Source organism: Silene latifolia, chromosome 3 (assembly GCF_048544455.1).
Source record: "Silene latifolia isolate original U9 population chromosome 3, ASM4854445v1, whole genome shotgun sequence".
In the NCBI taxonomy this organism is placed as follows: domain Eukaryota; kingdom Viridiplantae; phylum Streptophyta; class Magnoliopsida; order Caryophyllales; family Caryophyllaceae; genus Silene; species Silene latifolia.
In genome coordinates this window covers 96,590,273-96,603,200 of record NC_133528.1, presented here as the reverse complement: position 1 = coordinate 96,603,200, position 12,928 = coordinate 96,590,273, and the positions used below count along the sequence as shown (strand labels likewise).

The following is a 12,928-nucleotide window of genomic DNA, read 5'->3' as shown; positions in this document are numbered from 1 at the left end:
TTGTTCCCCTACATTCAATTTGGTCATGTCCCAAAGTTCCACAATTCTCACATACCCCACTTGGGATTGATGAAGATGCCGTCATGGCATTAACATGATGCTTTGGTGATTTTGAGGCTTCTTCAAGTCTAGCCATAGCTTTTTCAAACTTCAAATTGATCGTGTCAATGTGAGCACTAAGTTGAGCACCCAATTGAGTAATGGAGTCCACTTTATGCTTTCCTCCTCTAGTAGCCTTGCGAGGTCTACTATATTGTGAGTTATGGACCGCCATTTCCTCAATCTTGTTCCATGTTTGATTGTCATCAACTTCTGTGAACATTCTATTTGATCCCATGTTGAGAATGTTCCTTGAATCTTCATATAGACCGTTCCAAAATTGTTGCACCAAGAACCACTCACTAAGTCCATGGTGAGGACATGAGCGACAAATTCCCTTGAACCGCTCCCAAGCTTCATACAAAGATTCTTCATCCCTTTGCTTAAAACCCGTAATTTGAGCTCTTAGCATGTTAGTCTTTTCCGGTGGGTAGAACTTTTTGTAGAAAGCTAGAGCCAACTTCTTCCAAGAATCAATTCCGAGAGTAGCCTTATCAAGGCCTTTCAACCATTGTTTCGCGGTGCCAATTAGAGAAAAAGGAAATAAGACACATCGAATTTGGTCTTGAGTTACACCGGTTTGAGAAATCGCATCACAATAGTCGCAAAAGGTTTCCATATGAGAATGAGGGTCTTCACTAGGCATCCCCCCTAATTGGCTCCTTTCGACTAATTGGATAAATGCGGATTTGGCAATAAAATTTCCAGTTAGATGTTGTGGTGTGGGAGTACCATTGGGTAGGTTCTCCTCGGTGGGTACGGAATGTGATGAAAACTTAGGCATTGTGGGTTGATTTTGTGTTGGGTTCTCCTCACCTTCTCTTGCAAAAGGGTTGATGAACTCAATAGTTGGTTGAATATCTACAACCTCACCAATACCTCTTAAATTCCTCCTAGCAAGTCTTCTATTGGTTGTCAAAGTTCTTTCAATTTCACGATCAAAAGGTAACAAATCACCTTGTGACCTTCTAGACATGCAAAATATCAAACAACTCGAAAATAATTAGAACAAACCTTGAGGAGTTTTACTTCCCCAAGGCAAAGAAAGACACAACTAATAACAATATAAGGAAATCTAAATCAAGATAACACCGTCCCGGCAACGGCGCCATTTTTGATCGGGACTAAAGCTTTTCGGTAACTTGTCGTTAGGAGCACCTAGACCAAAACACAATTTATAACTTCACAAACAACTCTACAATTAGTAAAGAGGCAATTAAAGGTCGGATCCCAAGGGACGGGAATTGAGATGAGATTTCTATTGCAACTAGTGGTGTCTTAGGGGTGTCATAATTTGGGTTGATGTAGAAGGTCACTAAACTAAATAGCAATGAAAGTAAACAAGCAAGATGAATTAAAAGGGTTGTAAACAATTGATAAAAAGCACTAGGGTGTCATGGGGTCATAGGGGAATCATGGGAATTGATCATACAAACATGTTCTCAAATTATAAGCAAGCAATTATTGTTGTGATGGATTGAGTTGGGTTTTATCTTACAATCCTAGGAAAGTTTGGGTCCCGGAGCCGAATCGATTAGATTGTACAACACCTACAAGTCGACTTAATCTTCCCTAGTCAACAACATGCATGGTCTAATGAGACTCGAGTTGGTTTATGTCTTACAAGTCTCATTGAAAAGATAGGTGATGGGTAAAAAATGCAAGGATTCATAGGCGCATTTCATCAAACATAACATGTGCATGAGTTGAGATCAAAACAAGCAAGCAAATAAACCATGAAAGCATATTAATTTAAGCATGAATCATTCCCCATGTTTGTTTCCCCTAATTACCCATTAACCCTAGCTAGGCGACTACTCACTCATTATCATGTTGATCATGCTAGCAAGGTTGTCAATCATACCAACAAAGTTAAACATGATGAATAAATGAAAGTAATTAACAATAATTAAAGAGGGATTAAGAGAATTATACCTACTAATGATTCCAATAATAAAGCAAAAATAAAAGAAGTACTTGATGCTTGATTGAGAGGTTGTCAATCTCCCAATAATAACCCAAATAATCTTCAATTACCCAAAACAAAGGATGAACAAAAGAGAGATTACGGAAATAAAACTTGTATTAAAACTTGATTAATTGTTGATTACAAAACTAAAGAGAGATTTGATTGATATTAACTACACTAAAGATTGGTAAGAAGAACATGCTCTTCTAATTAGACTAATGGGGTATTTATAGTGGAAATTAAGTGGATGCATTAGGGTTAACTAAGGCTAAATTAGTAATTACACTTTTTAGATTTGAGCAGGGAAACGCCGGTATTTTTCGAAGGAAGGGCATCTTTCTTTGAAGCTTGAAGAAACGGATTTTGCGCTGGACTGGAATCCGTGCGTCTTAGGCTTGGGACGGGCAGATTCGTGGTCTGGGCACGGGCGTCTTTGGGAGAAGACGCATGTCTTCTGGGTGCTGCTGCCCGGGCGTCTTTGGCAGAAGACGCACGGCTTGTGGTGCTGGGGACGGACGGATTCAGGACAATCCGCTCGGATTGTAGCTCAGCATTGTTTCTTCTTCTTTTCTTCCCTTTTCTTCATAAAATCCTTGGGAATTTCCTTGGGATGCAAGGATCTTTCCTCAACATTGCTCATCTACTATAATATGTACAAAGGCCTTCTAATCTTGTCTCTTCTTGATACTTGGTCATTGAATTCAATCAATTTAGTCTCATTTTGCCATGAAAATGCAAGGTTTGCACTTCTTTCCTACCAAGGACACAAAACCTCAAAGAATATGCAAAACAAAGAACTAAAGATAATAAATGACCCAAATATGCACTAAAAAGCATGGGAACAAGGCTAATTCGGGGGCTAAATATGCGCTAATTATGGTCACATCAATTACTTCTTCAAGGTGTTGAGCAACATCAACAACACCTTGGACATGCCCCCATGACATCTCACTAAGGATGAGAGTTTGGTGGAGTCCTCCCTAAACCACCATTTGTAAATATTTCTAACTCCCTAACTCGCATTTTAATTCTTATATTGCATTTTTGTCATTTTTGGATTTGTATACTTTGATCAAGATAATTATCATTTTTGAGAGAAGTGAGGGAGGGACTAATGATTTCAATTGATGTGTAGTGCTTTAGCTTAGTGTGGAGATAGCAATTGCCTAGGCTATTCATGCCTTAGTAGTGCCCCTACAATGAAGAACACGGGATTTTGAAGAATGAAAAATGACACGGGATATGCAAGTACACGGATGGAACTGAATCCGGGTAAAAGGGGCAGAATCCGAGCGTTTTCTAGGGAATCCGCCCGTCTTCAGGCAACCCGGGCGTCTTGGTCAAAATCCGCCCGTCCTTCTGAGCTGAGAATTTGAAATTTTGGGATTGTTGATAAATCCGGGCGTCCTGCAAGAGAATCCGCCCGTCTCCAGAAAGACGCCCGTCCTGGAAGAAAAGACGCCCGTCTTTTTGGCTGAGAAAAACAAGAAAATTCACTGGAAAGGAATTCGCCCGGCTTCAGTGAAAGACGCTCGTCCCGCAGTTGATAAATCCGAGCGTCTTTGCTGAAAGACGCCCGTCTTTAGGCGAGATTCCTGAGGCCAAAACAGGCAGAATCCGAGCGTCCCGAAGGAAAGACGCCCGTCTTCCCCCTGCAATTCAAAATTTTCGGGTCTTTTATAAACCCCCTCCCACATTCATTTCTTCATTTCTTCATTCAAAACACTACCCATAAACCCCATAACTCAAAAACCCTCATCCTCTCCATCACCAAAACAAGATTTCCTCAACCACATTCAACAAAACCAAATCAAAACTTCCTTTTAACAACAATTAATCACTCCTCTTCCAACAAAAATCAAACCGAGCACCAAAATCTTCAACCTTTGAGTCGATTTTTGAAATTATAAAGGCAAAGCCTTTCATCTTAAAATCGATTTGGGTATACTTGGAAATTGAAGATTTTCACTCTTTTCTTGGTTCAATCATCAATGGCAAGGACAAAAGGAGCAACAAAGGCACCTAAGGCAAAGGCACTCTCAACAAGACAAAAGGGTCTTCAAGCAAAGAAAGCCTCATTGGCTATGGTGGTAGCTAGTTCAAACTTGGAAGTGCAACAACAACAACCTCCCTTGGAAGCAACAACATCAACAACTCCGGAAATTGCTCAATTTTCGAACTATCCGGGGGTAATTTTCATTTCTAACTCCTATAGGGAAACTTTTGCCAAGTATGCTAGAAAATACTTTCTATCCACCAAGTTTATTTGTGAAGATGCCTTGGACAAGTTGGGTGTCCTTGAACAAACTAGAGCCTTCTTTGAAGCCATGGGGTTGGAAAAATTGTTTGATACAAAAGAATTGACATACCCCTCCCTTACCTTAGAATTCTTGAGTTCTTTGAAAGTTACTAACGTAGAGACTATGGAAAACATCGAGTTCCGCCTAGATAATGTGAGTAGGCGCATCACCTTTGAGGAATTGGGTAAAGCATTAGGTCTTAGTGATTCACCTAGTTATTTCAAGAATGTTGGCAAGTATGACCCCGCTCCTCTTTGGGAGGCAATTTCCGGAAGGAAATTTTAGAACTATCATGCTAGTCGCGCTCTATTAGTCCACCATCCGGGCATTAGAGTGTGGCATAAGGTCATCGGGAATACCATCATTGCAAGAAAAGACACCAACCACTTTACCAAGGTCGATTTTGTTCTTCTTGAGTCGGCCTTAAATATTGGAAGGGAATTCACCAAGCCTTTCAACTCTCTAAGGCTTTTGGTGGAAATATGGCTAAATGTTGATTGTGGGAAGCAAGGCACCACCGTTATTGTGAATGGAGGTCTAGTCACTCTTTTGGCAAAGTACTTTGATCCGAATTTCAACAAGGATAGCAAGTATGTGGCGAAAAAGGGGGTCATCTCGTTGATATGGATGCTATGATTAACAAGTACAAGTGGGTTACTCATAACCCTTTTGACACCAAGTATGGGTGGCTCACAAGTGAGGCTAGATCTTTTACTTTGCCTTCGAAGATATGTCGTTTGAGTGTCCATCGGACCAACTACCTCTTTCCCCTCTCAAAAGAAGCCGAATATATCATCCGACAACAAAGGGGTGAAATTGAAATTCCCTCCTCTTCCATTGTCACACCACCCTATCCTTTCAAGTACCAAGAGTTCAAACCCGAAGGTGTTGAAGCAAGCAAAGATTATATGACTCTACTTATGCAAGAGATGCACAAACAAGCTTTTAAGGATCGGGAAGATGCTTACTTAGCCCAATATCCACCCCTCCTTCATTTAGCTAGGCAAGGACTACTTGATCCTTCGTGTCCTTTGCCTAGTTGGGCGGATAGGGAAGTCTTCTTTCCGAGTGCATCTAGGGGTGAGATTCCGGGTGACAATGAGGTTGTCGGTAATGAGGTTGTTGATGATAACATTGATGAAGAGGCTAGTGATGAAGAAGAAGAGGATGAACAAGGAAGTGAAGAGGGAAGTGGTGATGAGTCCACTTCTATTGAGGAAGATGATGATAATGATAATATGGTGGAAGACTAGTAAGCTTTGGAGGCTCCCACCCTCTTGAGGTTTGCCTACTTCTTTCTTTGTTTTATTTATTTATCTTGCTCATGGTTGGAGTAGTCCTAGAAACATAGAGGACTAACACCTCGGCCCCATTGAGGTGTTCTTATTTCATTGTTCCCACTTTTGAAAATCCAAAATGACAAATTTAGTTTCATGCATTGCACTTTGTGTGCATGAACTACACCCAACTTTAGGACATTAGAAATAATGTCTAACTCGGTTTGGAGAAGTACATGCATACGCAATGGGAGGTAATCTAAATTACGCTCTCCGTCATAAACAAAAACCCATGCATCATGTAGTATAGATTAGTGTAGCTTGCATTTAGTGTAGAAATCATGCATCATGTTTGCATAATTTCCCATCATTTTGGCCATTGAGGACAATGCCCATATTAGTGTGGGGATGGGGAATTCTAATTTAACTTTTATTCAAAAACCCAAAAAAATTGAAAAATTTCCAAAAAACCATAAAAATTTGAAAAATTGAAAAACCAAAAACAAGTTCATTTCCTTTGTAGTGTAGTCATGTATATATTGTTTGTATATATTGTGTTTGTTCTATCCTTGTTCACATTGATCGACTACGCCACATCCGAGACATGAGGATATTGAAGACCGCATGGTATGATCTTTCCAATCTCCTTTTTCCTCTTTATGTTAATGACTATGTGGCTTTATTTTGATTGATGCGGTATAACAATGTGAATTTAGGACTTGCATTTAGTTTATATGGCATATTAGTTGGTAGAATCACTTGCATTAGGATGTTTATATGCTAGTTGCATCATGGCATGTAGTTGCATGTTAGAAAAATTTTGCGAAACCGTCTACTTGGGAAGCTTGACAAGTGTATATAGGCCCTAGTAGATGCTTTTTCTTCTTAAGACTTTGCTTGTTAGAATACTTGTAAAACACCCTAGGATGTGTCATGCTAGTATTCTTTGACCCATGGATTAAGGCCTAGTCAAGAGTACCTTGTGGTGTGATAACTCCTTGGCTACCGTTTATTCCAAGGTGACCCTTGAAACCATGCATTCATCCATCATCCATGTTCTTCCACATTTTTGTCATCAAAGGGAATGGGCACAAAAAGAAATTGATTTGAGTTCAAAGAAATGAAAAGTGAAAGAAAGTTTGCAAAAATGCATCAAATGAAAAGAGGAGCAAAAATAGAACTCCTAAAGCTTCAAATATAAGCCACCCTCACTACATATGGGGTGACTTTGAAAATGTTCAAAAGAAATGCAAAGAAAAGTTAAAAGTTGTCAAGTGTTGAAATGCCAAAAATCAAAAAGAAATGGCAAGAAAGTGTTCTCAAATGTTATATGCCACAAGAAATTGGGGGGAAAAACAAAAACAAAAGCAAACTCCCAAAGTGAAACTCAAATTCTATCGATCCTTTATCCATCGTATCCATTTTTGTGCATGGTAGAGAGGGGACGACCCTTCTTCTTGTTTAGGCAAGAAGGGGAATTCCGCGATCCTCCAGTGTTTCTAACACCATAGGGAGTCTATTCATGACAAAAGCATTTAATGATTGAGGACAAAGGTACCCTAGCTTGACACAATTTGGAGGTAATTTATTGTTATCCTTCTAGGCTTAGTAGTTTGAAGAAATTGCATCTATGAAGGAGTGTGTACCCTTGAATTGCTTCCCTTGTAGATAATTTCCGTCACTTAGATGAGGAAAGTGGCTATTCTTTTGTAGATGCATCCATTATTTGATTTTGTGTGCTTAATGTTTGGATGTGTCGCCATTTTGGCAAGACCCACCTTGCCTTGCAAGAAGGCATCCTACCTCATGGTTGTCTTGTTGTGAGTTGAAGGGGCGGACTGAGACCCGCTAATTGTCTCATATCGGCTATGTTATTAGGTTAGTTTAAATAATGGTCCTAGTCTTTGTCACCTCTTTACTCGGGACGAGCAAAGGTTCGGTTTGGGGATATTTGATGTGACCATAATTAGAGCATATTTAGTCCCCGAATTAGCCTTGTTCCCATGCTTTTTAGTGCATATTTGGGTCATTTATTGTCTTTAGTTCTTTGTTTTGCATATTCTTTGAGGTTTTGATCCTTTGGTAGGAAAGGAGTGCAAACCTTGCATTTTCATGGCAAAACGAGACTAAATTGATTGAATTCAATGACCAAGCATCAAGGAGAGACTAGATTAGAAGGCCTTTGTACATACTATAGTAGATGGGCAATGATGAGAAAAGATCCTTCCATCCCCGAGGAAATCCCCAAGGATTTTATGAAGAGAAGAAGAAGAAAGCAGACTGCCCAGCAATCCGTGCGTCTTCCCTAGAAGACGCCCGTCTCCACCACCACAATCCGTGCGTCTTCACACCAAGACGCCCAGGCAGCAGCTCCAGAAGACGCTCGTCTTCACCCCAAGACGCCCGAGTAGAGACCACAGAATCCGCCCGTGCCATGCTAAAGACGCCCGGATTCCAAGGCAGACCAATTTCGTTTCTTCAAACTTCAAGAAAGATGCCCATCCTTCCAAAAAGACCGGCGTTTCCTTAATTAGGGACTTAATCATCATTTAAGCCCTTAGTTAACCCTAATTCCTACACCTAATCCCCACTATAAATACCCCATTAGTCTAATTTGAAGAGCATGTTCTTCTTAGCAATCTTTAGTGTAGTTAATATCAATCATATCTCTCTTTAATCTTGTAATCAACATTTAATCAAGTTTTAATACAAGTTTTATTTCCTTAATCTCTCTCTTGTTCATCCTTTATTTTGGGTAATTGAATATTATTTGGGTTATTATTGGGAGATTGACAACCTCTCAATCAAGCATCAAGTACTTCTTTTATTCTTTGCTTTATTATTGGAATCATTAGTAGGTATAATTCTCTTAATCCCTTTTTAATTATTGTTAATTACTTTCATTTATTCATCATGTTTCACTTTGTTGGTATGATTGACAACCTTGCTAGCATGTTCAACATGATAATGAGTGAGTAGTTTCCTTAGCTAGGGTTAATGGGTAATTAGGGGAAATCAACATGGGGAATGATTCATGCTTAAATTAATATGCTTTCATGGTTTATTTGCTTGCTTGTTATGATCTCAACTCATGCACATCTTATGTTTGATGAAATGTGAGCCTATGAATCCTTGCATTTTTTACCCATCACCTATCTTTTCAATGAGACTTGTAAGACATAAACCAACTCGAGTCTCATTAGACCATGCATGCTGTTGAGTAGGGAAGATTAAGTCGACTTGTAGGTGTTGTACAATCTAATCGATTCGGCTCCGGGACCCAAACTTTCCTAGGATTGTAAGATATAACCCAACTCAATCCATCACAACAATAATTGCTTGCTTATAATTTGAGAACATGTTTGTATGATCAATTCCCATGAATCCCCTATGACCCCATGACACCCTAGTGCCTTTTATCAATTGTTTACAACCCTTTTAATTCATCTTGCTTGTTTACTTTCATTGCTATTTAGTTTAGTGACCTTCTACATCAAACCCCAATTGTGACACCCCCTAAGACACCACTAGTTGCAATAGAAATCTCATATCAATTCCCGTCCCTTGGGATCCGATCTTTACTTGCCTCTTTACTAATTGTAGAGTTGTTGGTGAAGTTATAAATTGTGTTTTGGTCTAGGTGCTCCTAACGACAAGTAACCGAAAGATAAAACTATCCTGACCAGTTACGCAATTTTTTATGCCGTTATGATGGCCATTTGAAAACCCGGTTTTTACAACCGTCTCAAAGCACCTTTTTACACCATTATAATGGCCATTCAAAACCCGGTTTTTGTAACCATTTCAAATGCACCTTTTCATGCCATTGTAATGACAATTTCAAACTCGGTTTTTCACAAACCATTTCAAAATACCCCTTTACGTCGTCATAATGGTCGTTTCAAACCTCGGTCTCTTGCCGACCGTTGCATTCTCAAAGCACCCTTTTACGCCGTCGTAATGATAAATTCTACCCTCGAATTTTCAAAATTCAAAATCAATTTTTAAACAAAAACATTTTTCAAACCGTCGTAATGACGATTTCAACCCATGCAACTTTCCAAATTTCAAATCTCGTTTTCGAAATCAAATTTGGCTTTTCTAAACCGTCGTAATGACGATTTCAATTCTCACAATTTTCGATTTGCATACCGTCTTTCAAAGGTTAAACGGTTTTCTAACCCGTCGTAATAAGGAATTCAGTCCTCATAATTTGTAATTTCAAAATCTTTTGAAAATAAATTTAACCGTTTTCAAATTCCAATCAAAAATCAAATCATTTGAAAGCCAATTTTGTCGTTTTCAAATTTCATTCAAAATCAAATCATTTGAAAATGAATTTAACCGTTTTCAAATTCCATTCAAAATCAAATCATTTGAAAACGAATTTAACCGTTTTCAAATTCCAATCCAAATCGAATCATTTGAAGGCCAATTTAACCGCTTTCAAATTCCAATTCAAATCAAATCATTTGAAAGCCAATTTAGTCGTTTTCAAATTTCATTCAAAATCAAATCATTTGAAAACGAATTTAACCGTTTTCAAATTCTAATTCAAATCAAATCATTTGAAGGCCAATTTAACCGCTTTCAAATTCCAATCAAAAATCAAATCATTTGAAAACGAATTTAACCGTTTTTAAATTTCAATTCAAAATCAAATCTTTGAAAACAAGTTTAATCGTTTTCAAATTTCAAATCCAATTTCAAAACATTTGAAAACAAATTTAACCGTTTTCAAATTTCAATCCAATTTCAAGTCTTTGAAAACGAATTTAACCGTTTTCAAATTTCAAATCCAAAATCAAATCTTTGAAAACGAATTTAACTGTTTTCAGATTTCAAATCCAATATCAAACCATTTGAAGACAAATTTAACCGTTTTCAAATTTTTAACACAGTTTCAAAATCTTTTGAAAACAAATTTAACCGTTTTCATGGCCATTGTGATGACAATTACAAATTCTTCAATTCTCGATTTTCAAATCCGTGATTCGGAATTTCAAAAACCCGCCTTTGGAAACAACACATTGTTTTCAGAGCCGTCGCAATCTCAACTCAAACCGTCTTTTGAAAACAAACCTAAGACACCCCTTTCAACTGGCCGACCTTCTAAAGATCCCTACTCTTCGGAAGCCGTCCATAAAACGACAAATGAATCTTTTTGAAAATTTCTATTCTTCAAAAATTTCAGTCCACCTTTCTGATTCAGCCTCGAGTCGATTAGAGTCCGGTCGATTTCAAGTCAAGTCGTCTCGATAACGTCGAGTCTCCGCCGAAGTTAGTACCTACCTTCTGGTCTAGGTCGTGTCGCCTATTTGTCGAGACATATTCAATGGCGTTAGGAGAGTCAAAACCTCTCGGGTATTAAACCCGTATTTACCCTACGTTACGGGTTAAAGGTCAAGTTTGTGTACATGTCTCGTCCAACGGCGTCACTCCATCGGCAAACCTCCAAACTAAGTCAGAAGTCGTCTGTCTAGGCGTCACTATGCCAAAGTTGACACTCGAGTCTAAGTTCAAAGTCATGCACTAAGAGTTCAAACACGAGAGGTCATTCACGATCTTTAATGAACTCATAACCTAGTCACACCGTCGCGTCTTCATGACATAACTGTCTTTTATACATATGTGTCGTACTTGCCTTTGTTTGTGCAATACCTTTCCAATACAAGTTATAACACCCATCGTTATGTCAATTAGGAATCCCCTGGGTGACGTCGATCGTCAAGAAGAAACTCAAGAATTTGATCAACCTTCACCCGCCATGACTTCTGCTGAAACCAACAACATGGTCCTTCGACTCATAACTACCGTTGAAAACTTGAGCACTCGTCTCTCCCAAGTTGAGGACAAAATGATAACGGGAATTTTACCTATTCTGATATTGAGCAAAGGGTTAAGCTCCTTGAAAGTCGGCTACTTGCCAACGACAAAACCAACCCTAGTTGGAAGGCTACCAAAACCAGACAACCTCATAGGTCCTTTCCTGATCTGGGTATGCCTTATGCCACGGCCTTGGAAAGGCTAATCTCCAAAGGAAAGCTCAAACCAATTGGTCCAACTCCGGACCGGCTACCAAACAAGCGAGGACATAAATGGGACGGAAAACTATTTTGTTAATATCACCAAGGTCGCGGACATGACACTTAAATATGTCTCCCTCTAAAAGGTGTCATCCTTGATATGATCGAAAAGGGTGAATTACCACAACCTCCCTCATCAAACAACAAAAACAACCCTCCAGAAAACCCTATTGGACACAGTCAGAAATCTTCCCTAAACTGTTCTCATCTCATCTCTCCTGACGATGAGAAAATTCATGCAATTGACGAAGATGGCCTACAAAGCGCTATAATGATTCTCTCCGTCTCCATCAACAACATTTTCTCAAAGCTCCAAGTGGCTATCGATGACTTGAACACCCGGGTAGCTAATTTGGATAAGAGGTTGGGTAATACCGAAAATGAACCTAGCCATCAAGGAGAAGACCAACCCTCCATTCACCAACCAACAACTGTTGAAAATGAGGAGTCATCCGATAGTTCCCACATCCACGAACCTACCAACAAAGAACACGTAATTGCCTCGCCAAAATCCCCTTCAAAATACCAAGCAATTTCCTCAAAACTTCCCATTGACAACAACAAAATCCTGCTTCCGCTCAGGGTTACCAAAAACAAAACTCTCAAAAACATCCTAAAAAACACAAATGTGGGAACCGTTGGAAACATCAAAGGGTATTCACAGATCTGGGAATAACATATGGCACCGCTCTAGAGATACTTGCTTCAGAAGGAATGCTGCAACCCATTGGTCCGACTCCAGACCCACCAGAACACAGGAGAGCTCGATTCTGGGATAGTAACGCCTATTGCCAATACCATCAAGGCAAGGGCCATGACACCGAAACTTGTTTCAAACTCAAGCATGTCATTCAAGATATAATTGAAGCTGGCAAAATCATAATTGCACCTCTCAGTCAAGACAATCCTCCTGAATGTCTCAAGTCAAACAGCAAGGTTGAACGTTCTCAAAGGACATTCACAAGACTCAACACAACCTATACCGCAGTTCTTCAAAAGCTTGTGACTGAAGGGAAGCTACAACCAATCGGGCCTACTCCGGACCCGTCTGAAAGCAGGAAAACCCGTTTCTGGGACGGCAGTGCCTATTGCCAATATCATCAAGGAAAAGGTCATTGGTTCATCGGTTTTGTTACTCGTCGTCAAAAGTTACCTAGACCAAAACAATATTTATAACTTCACAAACTACTCTACTTT

At 39.3% G+C, this 12,928-nt stretch overlaps 1 non-coding gene across 1 annotated transcript; it reads left to right on the top strand.

The window, feature by feature from the left end:
- The first annotated feature begins 404 nt into the window (after positions 1–404).
- Positions 405–511, top strand: LOC141650540 (small nucleolar RNA R71). Its single transcript, XR_012546565.1, has one exon. It is a non-coding gene; the product is annotated as a small nucleolar RNA R71 (small nucleolar RNA).
- Positions 512–12,928: the final 12,417 nt, after the last annotated feature.